At 41.3% G+C, this 16,209-nt stretch overlaps 3 non-coding genes across 3 annotated transcripts; 2 read left to right on the top strand and 1 right to left on the bottom strand.

Moving 5' to 3' along the window:
* Positions 1-3,061: 3,061 nt before the first annotated feature.
* On the top strand, positions 3,062-3,135 carry TRNAI-AAU (transfer RNA isoleucine (anticodon AAU)). The gene has a single exon. It is a non-coding gene; the product is annotated as a tRNA-Ile (tRNA).
* A 2,550-nt stretch (positions 3,136-5,685) lies between these two features.
* TRNAT-AGU (transfer RNA threonine (anticodon AGU)) lies at positions 5,686-5,759 on the bottom strand. The gene has a single exon. It is a non-coding gene; the product is annotated as a tRNA-Thr (tRNA).
* Positions 5,760-10,470: 4,711 nt separating this feature from the next.
* On the top strand, positions 10,471-10,543 carry TRNAV-UAC (transfer RNA valine (anticodon UAC)). Its single transcript has one exon. It is a non-coding gene; the product is annotated as a tRNA-Val (tRNA).
* Positions 10,544-16,209: the final 5,666 nt, after the last annotated feature.

The raw sequence follows: 16,209 nt of genomic DNA on the forward strand, positions 1-16,209 counted from the left end.
TTTTCACAGTCTTTTGTATAAATGAAGTCTTCCACCTCAGCATTTCTATACAAAATAGCACACTGTCATCTCCTGACCTCAAAATTCTCATCTCCTAGGTGACAGCAAGATTCACAATTCCCTTCACTATTTACTTCTAAAAATTTTTGGTGATATTATTCCCCAAAATTGCAAAAAGCAAGAGATAAGGATTCCAAATGGATATTATGTTTAAGTAGATATGCCAAGATAATGGAAGCTATGTATCCATATACAGAAGTTTTCCATGGCACATAGTATAAGTACTTTCATTGGATATTATTGCTCATCTGTCTTGATCATTTGTGCAGAAAATACACCAGTATCAGACACAAAAGACTGAAGAAAAGATCTTTTTAAAGGTAAAATGAAAATAATGGCTATGTGGAGAAAACCATCTCCACTGTTTGACAGTTAGTTAGAAGTCATGGTGGTATTGGATTTTAAGCTCTAGAAGAGTGTGGGAAGGACCATGTGTGACTTTGGGACCATCATGTTAGTAATGAAAACTAGACTTGATCATGGTAGATTCTCAATAAACATTTGTCAGATCAGGGGACAATATTAGAGGTAACTTTCTGAAATGTATCCAAATTTCATGCGACATTCTTTGGCCATGCAAATACCCAGCAGTCTCACTTGGAGGTCTAAGTGAAATCTGGCAACACACCTTCACGTGTCAGCCATTTTCCTTCTTGAAGTTTTCATGGTGTCATGTAGATATTATATTTCACTCCTAATTTAGTAAAAGAACAGAGCTAGCTATTTTAACTCTGTTCTTTTACTAAATTAGAAGTGAGAGTAAAAGAACAGAGCTAGCTATTTTAACGGAGAAGGCAATGGCACCCCACTCCAGTACTCTTGCCTGGAAAATCCCATGGACCGAGGAGCCTGGTAGGCTGCAGTCCACGGGGTCGCTGAGAGTAGATACAACAGCTTATTTAAATGTTAATTAAAGATATAAAGAGTGGTTAAATAAGGATAGTTCAGTGAGGAAATTCAGTGGAGAAAAGAGGCTGAAATAATTCAGCCAGAAGGTGAGAGAAAGAACGACATGGGGAGACCAAGTTTCGGTGAACAAGGCCCGCACTTTATTTTCCAAAGTAGTTTTTATACCTTAAGTTATGCATAGACGATAATGCGGGAAGGGGTAGAGTCATGCAGTAAGCCAGGCTTTCTTCCTGCAAACTTATCATATGCAAAAGTTTAGGTGATTTGCATCATCTTCTGGCCCAGAGGCCTGTTAACATTTTAAGACCCTTTCTTCAGAAAACTTCTTTTTCTCTAAAGGTGATTAGTCAGGCGCCACCCTCCAAAAGCATTAGATAAAGTTGCATTCCTACAGGGCAAAGGTGTGGTGAGCTATAACAAGAAAAAGAATTAACTCAAGGGTCCCAGGTTACAAACATTAAAGCTACTACTTACACCAATTATATTCATCAATACACTGCCAGGGACACAGCAGGTAAGGGATATGGAGACTTAGCAGCAAACATTAGCCCAACAAGTGAAAAACCCTTCACCAGTACAATTTCTAATCAATCTTTTAACTGCTCAAAGGAATCTGTATTTAGACAGTTTAGAACATCTCATGCCTCTCACAGCTGGGAGGCTCTGAGCAATCACATGTGGCCGGAAAAACCTATTCAGGCAGGCTAGAGGACTTCCAAAGGAGTTTGTAGGTTGAAACACTATCACACCCAGGAATTATTAACTGGAGCTCTAAGTTAACTCTTTTTTTCAGAGAGAGGTAGTGGGGGGCAGCCCCCCGTAAAGTCAGAGGTGTAGGTGAGAGTACAAAGCAGAAAGTAGGCAGACTCTGGTTTTGGGGGTAGATGCTCGAGAATTTCTAGGGGGACTCCTGAGGCTCATCCCGCCTTTGCGTATGCCGAGCCTCCTTCCTCATGACCTTTGCCACGGGCGGAGCTCCTCACGCCTGCTCGGCTCCTGGCACCTTTTCAACACTAAAGATAAGAACTACCATCTTACAGCTTTTTAAACAATTAAAAAGAAAATTTATAAATTGCATAATATAAAATAAGTAAATGAGTAGTTAACTTGTCTCATTAAAAGAAATAACTCTTTTTAGAATAGTCTTTCAGATCTTACTCGATATACTATATACATATAAAATGAGTCAATTAACTTCAGATGCAAAAAAGTAGGGGGAAAAAAGAGAGAGAGTTGTAGGGTCCAACAGAGAAAAGAAAGCAAGTAGAAATGTGCTGCACCGCCGGTCCCTGCCAGAGTTGACACGGCTTGCAGGTGGATCATGCCAGGCTCAAAAGGGCAAAGATTTCCTAACTCCTTACTGTTTGTTGCCTGATCTTGGCTTTAGTTCAAGCTTTCAGATTCCGTTGTTTCTCCCTGGTCCGGATCACGGGTCCTGACCCGGACTCACCCTGGTCTCGACTTGTCTCGTCAAAGGAGACAAGTTTTAGGATGGAGGTTTTAGGATGGAGAAGTCAGTCCTTTTGCCTCCAGAGACCTCAACCCCGTCCTCTGTCGTCACCAAGTGTCCGATGGTCGGTACTGCAGCGTCAGGTCACGGTCTTAATCCGCGCGGGACGAACAGCTAGCTACAGACTTAGCTTTAGAACAACCAGGCAACCCACCCTGAGGCCAAGCGGCTAGAGGCCTCTGGGAAGAGGTGACCCGCCCGTAATGGTCTCCTGGAGCAGAGAATCCGTACCCCGCGGGCGGAAGCCGGATCCTCTGAGCCCTGCACTGCTGGGGTTCTGTGATGAGTTCTGTGATCCGCCCGCCGCCGTCTCAGGCGTGCAGGAGCTTTGCGTTTACCCTAGGCCTTCTGGGAATAGTTGTAAGGAAGTAGTTGTTTCCGGACATCGATCTGCGTCTTCCTTGGTCGATTTGAGAAATAATGTTTTCCTGGAGAGAAGTAAGGTTTATCTGTGCCGGTAGCTGGGATTTATCTTTTCCTTTTATGGTAGAAAAAAAGAGCATTTTTAAACCTTTCGTTAAGACGGCCTGCTTTAATTAGATCAGACTTTAAAGGAGGTAAGTAAAGCCTGTGCGTAACGGTGGCCGGTTAGCTCAGTTGGTTAGAGCGTGGTGCTAATAACGCCAAGGTCGCGGGTTCGATCCCCGTACGGGCCACTGTAGGAGTTCCTTTTTCCCCACCTCCTTTTTATCCATAGACCACATCTCAGGTGGAAAGTGCTACCATGTATCCAGTTACAGATAGTCCTAATATCACCAGCACTGAAATATTTGATTGTGTGTCTGTATTTTTTCTTTATAAAAAATAATGTATCAGAGTCAGGATGAAAAGCTTTCAAAGAAGCTTGAACGAGGTAAGGTGGCTGTATTTAGGAAAGAGGAGATAGGGAGAGTTAGAGAATTTCTTGCATCATCCTGGAAAAAACTTAAGGCAATAATGTTTTGATATAGTTTATATTTCTGAAATGTAAAAACATCATTCCTCTGCATGGTAAGCTGCTCAGTTGCTTAGGGTATTGTTTTTATAGTGTTAAGGTGCTGATTCGATCCCCTCGGGGATATACGCCTGGTGGTACTTAGGTTTCCTTTTTCTCAGTGTGGGAATATCTCAGGCTTGTTCGCGTAGCCTCAGACCAGCAACCGCGAATGCTCCGTGGTAAAATGGTGCAATGGTCAGCCTTTGGGTTGCATCTGACCGTTAGTTCCGTGCTGCCACTTACCAAGTCATTTAAAACTCGTCTAAAATTTTTGTTTTGAACGTTTATCATAAAATCTCTGGACTTCAGATGTGAATGACGAAAACGGGGTGTGCGGTGGGAGATAGGAGGTCAAGAGCCCCTGGGGCCGCTCTCAGTCGAAGCTCCTTACTCTCCCTGTCGGTCCCTTTTCTTGAAGTCTGGCTCCTGTCTCTCTGTGTGCCCAGCACGAACCTCCTCCTTTTTCTCCCCTCGACCCTTGCACTGTCCCTCAGACTCCCAACATATTTTTACTTTTTCTCTTGTTTAAAAGTACGGGGTTACTATAAAAACATGTATGATATTGATTAAGTAATGACCTAAGTAATGTCTCAAGCACAGTTCCAGGGACATAGTGGATGCTTAACAAGCCCAAGATGGCAAGGCCTTCCTCTGTTTCAGTCAGTACTGCATCCTTGGTATCAAAGCCAGCACCTGATTACTCCATTGCATATTAAATAATGTACTTACAGATTTGAAGTACAAGAAGGACTCAACAGGTCATTGCTATCTTTGGAGATGAAGGAGGCCACAGGCCATGAAATGTGGACATTCACTAGAAACAGAATAACTGTTAGCTGACAGCCTTCAAGGAATGAGAAATTCCTAGAGATTTATCAGTGTCCACTGTTCATAATATGTTTGGAGTTCTGGTGTCGTTTTGCCTGATAGTGGCACCCCACTCCAGTACTCTTGCGTGGAGAATCCCATGGATGGAGGAGCCTGGTGGGCTGCAGTCCATGGGGTCGCTAAGAGTCGGACACGACTGAGCGACTTCACTTTCACTTTTCACTTTCATGCATTGGAGAAGGAAATGGCAACCCACTCCAGTGTTCTTGCCTGGAGAATCCCAGGGACGGGAAGCCCGGTGGGCTGCCGTCTGTGGAGTCGCACAGAGTCGGACACGACTGAAGCGACTTAGCAGCAGCAGCAGCAGACAACAGCAGCAGAGTACAGTGAGACACAATTTCAGTTACTTTTCGAAATGTTAACTTGGTTGCACTTTGAATCTAACATCTAGGCAATTGGCTTTCAACTGAGGATTTATATTACTTACATATGAAGTCTTATGAATATATAAATGTGTAGGACCTACTCCAGACTTACTGGGACGGCATAATCCGCTACTCCCCATGACTACCTTTTTTGCTCACATTCCTTGGGAAGTCCATGGGTAAGAACTGCTATGGATAAACTAATGAAAATGAAACCAGGTTTCCACGAAGTATAAACAGGGTTTCAGGCATAATGCAGAACTACTTCTATGAAAGTGAAAAGACAATGACTCTGGTAAAACTCCAATTATAATGTTTGAACTTTTTTTAATAAAAGTGAAAAACCCAATATGTAGGCCAGTGCTATGCAGTGACATTTTAGCTAATAAACTCTGATATCATTTAACATTCAAGAAATTGATCATCTATTTATGATTTATTTCCCCAAAATATCATTAAGCTCCCAATTTCCACTCCCAGAAGGTTCTACTAACGAACAAACAAATACAGTTTTGAGGGCTGTACAAAACCAAAATGATGAGGGTCTAAATTTGACATTCCTCTCTTACTTGTTCTCAGAAATAAAAATGAGTCTGATTCTAAAAATGTTTTATTAATTCTTTACCTGATGCTGATAACCAAACTCCATCGTTTAGCTGAAAATGTTGGATGTCACAGGTTAAGAGAGCTGAAAGTGAACTTCCGAGACAGAATTTGAAATTTTGCTGTCAGGTACTGTAAGATAATTTGTGCTCAATCCACACACCAATCATTAGCAAATTCATCACTTTCTATCCTTTACAGGAAACGTACTCACTTTTCCCTTCACCACAGCTCTTCATACTGTGATGCTGGAAAAAGACTCTCCACATTGGAATAAGAATTTAATTCAGAATTTACCAGTAATATAAATTGTTCAATGCATCTCCAAGATGTTTGGCGGCAACAACTCTTGAAATATAAAAACCGAACAAGGAAGGCCCCGCTGGGATTCGAACCCAGGATCTCCTGTTTACTAGACAGGCGCTTTGACCAGCTAAGCCACAGGGCCGCTTTTCTAACTAAGATTCAGTTATATCGTATTGGTAATATTTTCTGTGAAATGCAGCATTTTGACAGAAATGTACATGATTTCTTGACAAAGAGAACGAATCTATATTTCCAAACCATATTTCTATACGAAAGCAGAAACTTCAACATATAAAAAATAATGCATTCTTCAGTGCGAGGTTTTAAAAATTATTTTACATTGGAGTGAAATTCCTATTTCATGGTGACTTTCGCCCTCTAGAGGAAATATTGGATATTGCCACACATTAAAAAATTTTATCCATTAATTCATTTTGTTCACAAATGTGGTCACTATTGTACCTCAGGTAATTTACTGGGTACTGAAGATAGAACAGTGAACAAAACAAACAAAAACTTCTTCATCTTTAAGATTTATATTCTAGAAACAAATAAAGTGAGTTTTAAAAACTTCCCCCTCCAAACAAATGAGAGACATAAGCACCAGTTCCCCAATCTCCAGGTTACAGACTCCATGAAGCTACTTTCTGAACTAATTCACTGCACAAGAGCAAGACTACCATGCTTCCTTCGATTTTATCTGACCTGGCACAAGCAAGCAAGCAAAGATAAGGACACACTGATGCAGAGAAGATTCTGCTCACTGCACCAGTGAGTTAAAACTGACTTGATTCCTGTCTTCATTGACTGTAAAAGTGAGTGAAGGATTCAGAGAAGTAATGAAAACTAGGGTGCAATGTGGTTAATACCTCCTGCAGGAGGCAGGAGGCAAGGTGCAGGGTGTCTTAGCAGAGTCACATGACCTCTCTTCCCAGTTTCCGTGTCAGGCTGATGATTGCAGAAGGGTCTGTGGCATGTTGGCCAAATACAGCTTAAGGTGGGGAAGGAACAGATGAGGCCATCTTTTGGAAATGTTTAAATAACTTCCTTGTGTTTTGTGCTTTATAGAGAAGCACTGAGGCTTATGCATTCACTGAGCACCCACAAAATGAAAGACCCTGGAGAACAGAGAAATCACTGAGACCCTGTGACAAATCTACGTGATTTCCTCTGGGCACCCACCAGCTCTTCTCTGCCAGGGTAGCCTGTACCTAAACTACTCACCCTTTCTTACAACAAGATTTATTCATTTCCTTTGTTCTTATGTCCTGCTGCCATTCCTCTCCTTACATAAACAAGTTTTCTAATTTGTTCATTGTGTATTATTTTGATCATACATATATATACATACAAATATATACCAAAATTGACATTTTTGGTTTTTGCACATATAAATTTATATGAATTATATATCATATACTTATGCCTTTAAAAAGCATTTTTGACTTTAAGATCCATCAAAGTTGCCCTGTGTACATTTAAATCATTGCTTCTAATTTCTGTGTAAAATTCCATAATGGGTACCGTATTTCCTATCTTCTGTCCTTTTCCCCCTAATGGTTTGTACTTTTGAGGTTATGCTTAAAGGATTTTTCTCACTACTAGGTTAAAAAATATTCTCTCTTTAAAAAACATAGATTTTCTACTTTTAAATTTGAGACATGATCTGTCTAGCCATATAGGGAAGTCTACTGGTTTTTTATATGACAGTCTGTTGGAGGTGTGTCTTCTAGCGCTTAAAGTTTTGGTTTAGTAAGAGTCTTCAGAACGTGTTGGTGGTCATGTAGCATCCTATACTTCCTTTAACTTAGCCTCCTTGTATTTTCATGAAATTAGATATTTAGTAAAATTATATGTTTTTCTTGTTATAATATATATCTGTAAGGTCAGGGAGAGTTCTAACAACCCATCACAAGTCATAGCACATAAATAGTAAATTTTATGAAAATAATTGTTTGAATTATATTTTATGATTTTCCCATCAAAGAGCCTTCCAAAGATTTGTTTTTTGTTTACATTCTTGTAAGCTTGGGCCAATGTTTCATGAGCCTATGAAATCAATCCTAGACCTTCCAAACTGTAAACAAATATTTTTTGGTTTCTTATCAGAAAAGATATGAGAACAAAATCCTATTGCTGTCATTGGTGAGTGGGAAGGTTTTGAAATTAGTTTGTAAGTTGTTTGTCTACTTGAGTTCAGTCCTTGCTCTGGTGTGTGAGCTTGTTTTTTTAATTGATCCTTTTCATTAAGAACTGGAAACTCCTTATTTTTGGTCCAGAAACCCTATGAGTTTCTATCTTGTGCTCAGCCTCTTTGGTTATTTTTTGCTCTCCTATAATTCTAAGACCTTGAACAACAAGGATTATGTGACACTCAAACAACCTTCTCACCAGTGACTTGACTTCTAAAAGGCTCCCAAGTCTTCACTAAGGCTCTGGAAATCAGGGCCCAGAATTTGAAGATTTGTTAGACCACTAATATATTACAAGGAAGGAGGGAGAGGAGAGAGAGATTGTGTAGGAGAGGTAAAATTTCTCCTCTACTCTTAGGGTTTCTGATTGGGCCTAAGAATTAAACTAGCATAAAACAGATTGATAGGAGAAACCCATACAAATTTTATTAAGCAAGTTGTACATGGGAGCCCTCACAAGAAAAATGAAGACTTAAAGAAGTAATTAGAGTCCAAGACTTATGTATTAGGTTGGACAAACATGAAAATGTGACAAGATGAAAGGGTTGGGACTAGGGCAGTTAATTGTGGAAAAGTGACTTGGAAGATAAGGGTTAGTTTAAGGAGGTTTTTCTGTTTTGGAAAGATTTCTCTCTGCTTGGACTCCCCAGTCTCTGGTAATAAGAATGCTTCCTTCTTCCTGGTACAGGGAGGGCATATTGTATTTCATCTCCTGCTTTCAGAATCAAAATGAAGGTAAGAGTGCCCTTTTTTGCATTTGCTGTTTTTCAAGTGTGGTTAACTTAAAAAAAAAAATCAACATATCAGAGGAGAATATTTTGAAATGGCATGCTCTGAACCCCTATAATTGTAAACATTTTTTTTTTTTGCCTCCCATCTGCATTAACGCACAGATATCCTAAGTTTAACTTAGTGAGCAGTCCCCTGACGGGGACCAGCCCCGGCTGATCCAGGGTATTCGAAGGAGAGACGGCGTAGGCGAGGATCAGGAAACAATTGCTTAATTAAACGTTAATTAAGGATATAAAGAGTAATAGAATGAGGATAGCTCAGTGAGGAAATTCAGTGGAGAAAAGAGGCTGAAATAAGGATAGCTCAGTGAGGAAATTCAGTGGAGAAAAGAGGCTGAATAATTCAGCCAGAAGGTAAGAGAAAGAACGACATGGTGAGACCAAGATTCGGTGAACAAGGCCCGCACTTTATTTTCCAAAGTAGTTTTTATACCTTAAGTTATGCATAGAGGATAATGGGGGAAGGGGTAGAGTCATGCAGCAAGCCAGGCTCTCTTCCTGCAAACTTACCATATGCAAAAGTTTAGGTGATTTGCATCATCTTCTGGCCCAGAGGCCTTTTTCTCTAAAGGTGATTATTCTAAAGCCTCCAAAAAGCATTAGATAAAGTTGCATTCCTACAGAGCAAAGGTGTGGTGGGCTATAACAAGAAAAAGAATTAACTCAAGGGTCCCAGGTTACAAACATTAAAGCTACTACTTACACCAATTATATTAATCAATACACTGCCAGGGACACAGCAGGTAAGGGATATGGAAACTTAGCAGCAAACATTGGCCCAACAAGTGAAAATCCCTTCACCAATACAATTTCTAATCAATCTTTTAACTACTCAAAAGAATCTGTGTTTAGACAGTTTAGAACATCTCCTGCCTCTCACAGTTGGGCGGCTCTGAACAATCACATGTGGCCAGAAAAACCTATTCAGGCAGGCTAGAGGATTTCCAAAGGAGTTTGTAGGTTAAACACTGTCACACCCAGGAATTATTAACTGGAGCTGTAAGCTAACTTTTTTTTCAGAGAGGTAGTGGGGGACAGCCCCCCGTAAAGTCAGAGGTGTAGGTGAAAGCACAAGCAGAAAGTAGGCAGACTCTGGTTTTGGGGGTAGATGCTTGAGAATTTCCAGGGACACCCCTGAGGCTTGATCCCGCCTTTGCGTATGCCAAGCCTCCTTCCTCCTGACCTTTGTCATGGGCGGAGTTCCTCACGCTGGCTCCTGGCAGTGATAGAATTCCAGTTGAGCTATTCCAGATCCTGAAAGATGATGCTGTGGAAAGTGCTGCACTCAATATGCAATATGCACTCAATATGCAATATGCCGGCTCCCGGCATCCCCCAATTGTCTAGCTGTAACTCAGCTGCAAAAAAGAGAGGTCATGAGAGTGCTGCTAATTTTGTTTATAATTCTTTTGAAATAGATACATTTATTCAGCACCTGTTATTTGCTAGGAACTACAGCATGGTAAGATAAGGTGATCAGGTATGTATACACAGGGGTTTTGATTGTTGCACTGCTCTATCCTCAGCACTTTGACAAGCGCTTGGCCCACATGTTCAACATACATACTCTTTGAGTGAATGGATAAATATAGTCTAGAAGTGTTCAAAGGGGCACAAATCAAGAATCATGTGTTCACAGACAGATTAATCTAGAAGTGTTCAAAGGGGCACAAATCAAGAATAGTGTGTTCACAAATGATGCAACTTGAAGATATTTTAAGCTTGTATGAGACTGAAATGCAGTAGAAATGTAATTAAGCACCAAAAATTTCCGTATTCAAAGCTACCTATCTTTGAATCAATAATTATATTTGCTGATATAGTTTGCCAGAAACTTTTGTATCTGGGGACAGGAGACCTGGTAGCTCTTGGTTCCATAGTGTAGTGGTTAGCACATCTGCTTTACACGCAGAAGGTCCTGGGTTCGATCCCCAGTGGAACCAGCTACAAAGATATGTGATTTTTTTGTTTGTTTCTTCTCCAACTCCAAGGCAAACAGAGTGAGGTTTCGGTGTTTTGTAGATTAGGCTTCTAATAGCTATTTATGAGACAGAATATATGATTTTCCCCTGATTTCTCTTTGAGAGATCCACTTTCATATACTGTGTAGCTCTGTGAGGCAATGTGAAGCATCAGGTTGTCACCTATTTCTCCTTGACTTTTATGATGACTAGAGGTTCTTGCCTGGAGAATCCCAGGGACTGGGGAGCCTGGTGGGCTGCCGTCTATGGGGTCACACAGAGTCGGACACGACTGAAGCGACTTAGCAGCAGCAGCAGCAGAGATAAATCTGGAAGAAAATGAAATCCACCATAGAATCCTATATGAAATCTAAGAATCCATAAATATGAGTGTAAAAAAGAGCCATTACTGGCCAGTACGGGCAAGATGCAGAACATTTGTCTTCGATCTCGCAAAGGCATTTCCGAGGCTGTCTCCATGGCAATGTTGCAAAAACAGTGAGGTGCTTATGAGCAATGCAGCTCTTGCCGTGACTCGGATTCGAACCAAGGTTGCTGCAGCCACAACACAGAGTACTAACCACTATACTATCACAGAAAGCCATGAAGAAAAACACCTGCCTCTGGGCTGTACCTCTGCTCTTTTCACAGGAACATCCATTCCCGTCATCCATAGAAACAGGCACTTTGGTTCCCGTCCTTATTTAGAAATGCCTTCCCAGTTAATTGCCTTATTCTCTCCTCCACTTTCCAACATCTTGCCCCTGGCAAACAAACCAAAAGGAGCAAAAATTGTTTCACTCCATGCAATTTTTCAAACATGATGCTTCCTCTCCTGGTTGCTAACACTCGTGGAATCACTACTCTCACTTCCACTTCTAATCCATGCAGTTTCTTGCTTAGTTTTACAAAGCGTGGTCCTCAGACCTCCAGCTATGAAACAGAGAGGGTGGTTGCTTCGAAGTGAATCTTACTGGTTCCCATTTTTGGCCAAACTGGTCAGAATCTTTGGGTGCTTGGCGTGTAATCTGGCCTCATACCAGGTGCCAGAAGTCAGTTCAAGGCAACGAATATGGATCGATTCTGCCCATACCTCTGAGTTCAGCCCCACCAGGACTCATCCCGCCCAGTTGAAACTGTCAGAAAATATGGTGTCTCGGGTGCTCACATCTCATTGAAACTACTTTCTCCATTTACCTAGGTTTAGGTTGCCAGAGGGGAAAGTGCTTCTTGTGTGGCCTGGAAGCCCTATGGTCCACCCCTACCCCCTCACGGATGGCTCTGCGAACACTGACCCTAGAGTCAGAGTCCTGGAGTGCTCCTTCCTTGGTAGGAAATGATTTCCCTTCTTCTCTATACCTGGTTAAATTTCATTCCTGCTTCATTCAGCTTTCCACTGAATTCATTGGGGAAGCTTTTCCTGACTTTCTGTCTCCATACAACATATTCCTCTCAGTCTAAGTCAGATTTTATTTTCTCTGTTCCATGATCCTTTTTTTTTTTTTTTTGCTTTTCCATCAATGTCCCTAATCAGTTTCTTATGATTAATTAGTTACTGGAGTTATTCTAAATTAATGTCAGTCTCCTCCCTTCGTCCCTCCCTGCCCTCACTGTGTTCCAAGAGGAGATAACTATCTTGTTCAATAGTTTATCACCAGGGCTCCGTGTTAAGTTCTTTATGAATATTGTTTGGCCCCACAATGAATGAATTAATATGCAGGGATTCCAATCCAATGCTTTATGGAAGCAGTCTCCCAACAGTATGTGGCCAAGCACATGACTTTATTGTATGTGGAGGACATTATCAGGTAGGGCTGTGGGGAGGAAAGGATGGATAGAAAATGAAAACAAAGAGTTCATATAACAGCAGCTGTCCATAAAAAGCTTCTCAGCAGAGCCAAAATGATGTCCTTAATTTTCTGAGATTTTCTTTGTCTCATTCCTTCTAGATCACCCAAAGCCATCCTAATTACTGGCAGGTTTGCTGAAGAATTCCCAGTATTAATTTGATCTGGGAAGAGAGCTAGGGATTTTCTCAGTCTCAAGGAAATGAGCTCAGTTAAGTTGAAGGAAAGAAAATGCTGCTCTACAGAGAATGCAGGGTGCTTATGTCTCAGGCTTGTGTGAGTTGGACCTCTCCTTCCTTTCTTTCCCTCAGGGACTTTCTCTCACCCTATTTAGAAAGCACCCTATTTATGGACACAAGTGCTTTTCCTTTTTTTCCGCTGTGGTGTTTTTAGCAATGGGATTGATTTGCATGTGTTTCCCTATACAGAGAGAGAAAAGCTAATCCTGTTGCTAGTCCGTGGTGGGGCACAAAGCCTAGAAAATGGCCTCTTTTCTTGTGCTTTTTATTTCTAAAAGCCTTTCTGAGGGTTCTGTCTGACACATTTACTACAGTGATTCTGAGTAGGATAAAGAGGGTGGCCTATGCAACTTCCTAGCTCTATGTTTATCAATGCCATGGGCTTTTCTACTTCTGATTTTCATAAGTTTTCTATAAAAAGTAAACTTAAAACTTTCTCTCTTACTCAGCATAGCTCCAGGAATCCTACCATCTCCCTTTCCTATATTATTAAAAAAAAAATCTCTGTAAGGGGCATTTCCTGGTGGTCCAGTAGTTAGGTTCCTCTGCCCTTTCTAAATCTAACTTGTACATCTGGAAGTTCTTGATTCTCGTACTGTTGAAGCCTAGCTTGAAGGGTTTTGAGTGAGATTTGATTACAGAACTTCCACAGGACTGAGAAACAGAGACTCCTGGAGGGCACAAGCAAAACTCTGTGTGCACCAGGACCAAGGAGAAAGGAACAGGGACCCCACGAGAGACTGATCCAGACTTGCCTGTGAGTGTTTGGGAGTCTCTGGTGGAGATGTGGGTTGACAGTGGCCTGTTGCAGGGTCAGGGGCACTGGCAGCAGCAGTCCTGGGAGGCGGTTGCCATTACCTGTACCATAGAGCATGTAGTCTACTATAGTGACTGCAAAGTCTAGGACTGGGCTGCCTCAGGCCAAACTACAGGGAGGCAGCAGTCCCAGCCATCAGGGGGAAATTGGATTGAAGATTTACTGAGCATGGCCCTGCCCACCAGAGCAAGACCCATAAATATGGCATGGTTAGTTTATGGGCAGGGTAATTTCATAGGCTAATGAGTGGATTATTCCAATTATTTTGGGAAAAGGGCAGAGATTTCCAGGAATTGGGCCACCACCCACTTTTTGACCTTTTAGAGTTAGCCTCAGAACTGTCTTTGTGGCTCAGCTGGTAAAGAATCTGCCTGTAGTGCAGGAGACCCTGGTTCAATCCCTGGGTTGGGAAGATCCCCTGGGGAAGGGAAAGGTTATCTACTCCAGCATTCTGGCCTGAAGAATTCCATGGACTGTATAGTCCATGGGGTCGCAATATCCACTCCAGTATTTTGGTCTGGAGAATTTCACGGACTGTGTAGTCCACAGGGTCACAAAGAGTCGGACCTGACTGAGTGACTTTCACTTCAGAACTGTCATGGCGCTAGTGGGTGTGTCATTTAACTGTTAAAATATTACAATGAACAATCCCGTTGGTTCTAACCAGTCTTTGTCATGTCTTATGGCTATGTCATTCTTTTAAAGGCTGTGCCCTACCCTCTTCCTTCCAAGGATCTGGAGAAGGGAGAGAAGCCCAGTGGAACTCTCATCAGTTCAGTTCAGCCACTCAGTCATGTCCAACTCTTTGCAACCCCATGGCCTGCAGCATGCTAGGCTTCCCTGTCCATCACCAACTCCTGGAGCTTACTCAAATTCATGTCCATCAAGTCGGTGATGCCATCCATCCATCCATCTATCTCATCCTTTGTTGTCCCCTTCTTCTCTTGCCTTCAATCTTTCCCAGCATCAAGGTCTTTTCCGATGATCCTCTCATATTCCTTATAATTGTTCTATATCACCTTCCATTTGCAATGACTGAGGGAGGCATCTAAAATCTTATTGGAGTACATGGAATTAGTAAAGATTTATAGAAAGTTTTCTCATTTTTCTCAAAAGAAAACACATCTCTTTTAAATTCCCTCAATGAAAACAAAGAAACAATACTAGCTATGCATGTTAAAGTCAGTTTTACAAATACTATCATAGATATGACTCAACATTGATATTTATATTCATCTTAATGTATGTCATAGACAAGCAAATGCAGTAGCCTGATCCCCACCAAGGAAAGACTTGCTGCCCAATTGCAGAGTGCACTTAGTAGATAGGCGCAGTTCTTGTCTCCTTCAGTGTTCCTAGAGTTTCAGAGTTCCACCCATCTCAAGGCACGCCCTTTCCTAGTGCAGTCCACATCAGTGGCAAAGCAAGGTGGGGAAGTAAAATCTGATCCTGGGACATTTTCACCCAAAGTGGGGCAACTCTGAAAGGTAATACAGGCTCCATTGCTCCCCATGTTTGTCTGGCCTGTATTACAGTTTGACATCCTCTGTCCAATCCTAGTTCCTTCCTCTACCAATGTTGGTCCCTAATAAACATCTTGCACCCCAAACTGTCTGAAGCATCTGCTTCTAGAGAACCCAACCCGCACCACTGTATCATCATAGTTTTTTTTCCTTGGCCTTTTGCATTTTACTATCATTTCATTCAAAAAGGCTTCTGCAAACAAAGACTAGGAGTAGTAAATAAATCCTGTACTGAATTATAAAGAATGTTCTCCAAAATCTTTCAGTTTTTGAACCACATAATAAGGTGAGGTCAATACTATTACTATGGTGTCTTTTTTTTTAAGTGTGTTGGATTTCATAATTTTTCTATTTAGCTAATTTGTATTATCAAATTTATTATCTCAAGAGATCAGGGTTGCTGTTGTTTTTGATTACTTATACACATTAAGTTGCACAGCCAAAGTCCTATATTATAGTGGCCCTCCCCCTTCAAGTTCATAACCTCATGAGCCTTCCGGTTATTCCCAAGAAAAACATATTTTCTGTCTTAAGGCTTTTGCACTTTGTTATTTCTACTTGAAATTCTCTTTTTCTAATATCTGTCTTGTTTATTTTTCAATTTATGTAGGTTTCTGATCAGGTAACTCCTTTAAAAGAGGTTATCTCCACTTATCTAAAATGAGTCCCCATTATTCTCTATGACTTATCTCCTCCCTATGTTCTTCGCAGCAATATTGTATTACATATTTACGTGTTTGCTTGTGGCTCCCTCACCTAGTGGTCGACCAGTGGTGAAGAACTTGTCTGCCAAAGCAGGGGACCTAAGAAAGATCACTGGGTTCGATCACTGGGTGGGAAAGATGCCCTGGAGGACGGCATGGCAACCCACTCCAGTATTCTTGCCTGGAGAATCTCATGGACTGAGACTTGTAGGCTAAGTTCATGGGGCCGCAGTCGCAGACTGAAGCGACAGCATGCACAAACAAAACTCAGATAACTTTCAGGGAGGCAGATTTTGAGTCGCATTGACTGTCTACACAGGAGTGCATTAAACTAATATATGTATCCCAAAGAAATAGGTTCAAGGATTTACATGAGATTAAGAAAATACTGTATGATTTTAACCGACAAGCTAATTTTCCATTAGGATAAATCCTCAGGAAAATGAAAGTAAGCAGAACTCAAGAATTTCCCATAAAAACTATTTTTTAGTTAGATCACTTATTCAGAATGTTCTCAA

This window comes from Bos javanicus, chromosome 23 (genome assembly GCF_032452875.1).
Source record: "Bos javanicus breed banteng chromosome 23, ARS-OSU_banteng_1.0, whole genome shotgun sequence".
NCBI lineage: Eukaryota > Metazoa > Chordata > Mammalia > Artiodactyla > Bovidae > Bos > Bos javanicus.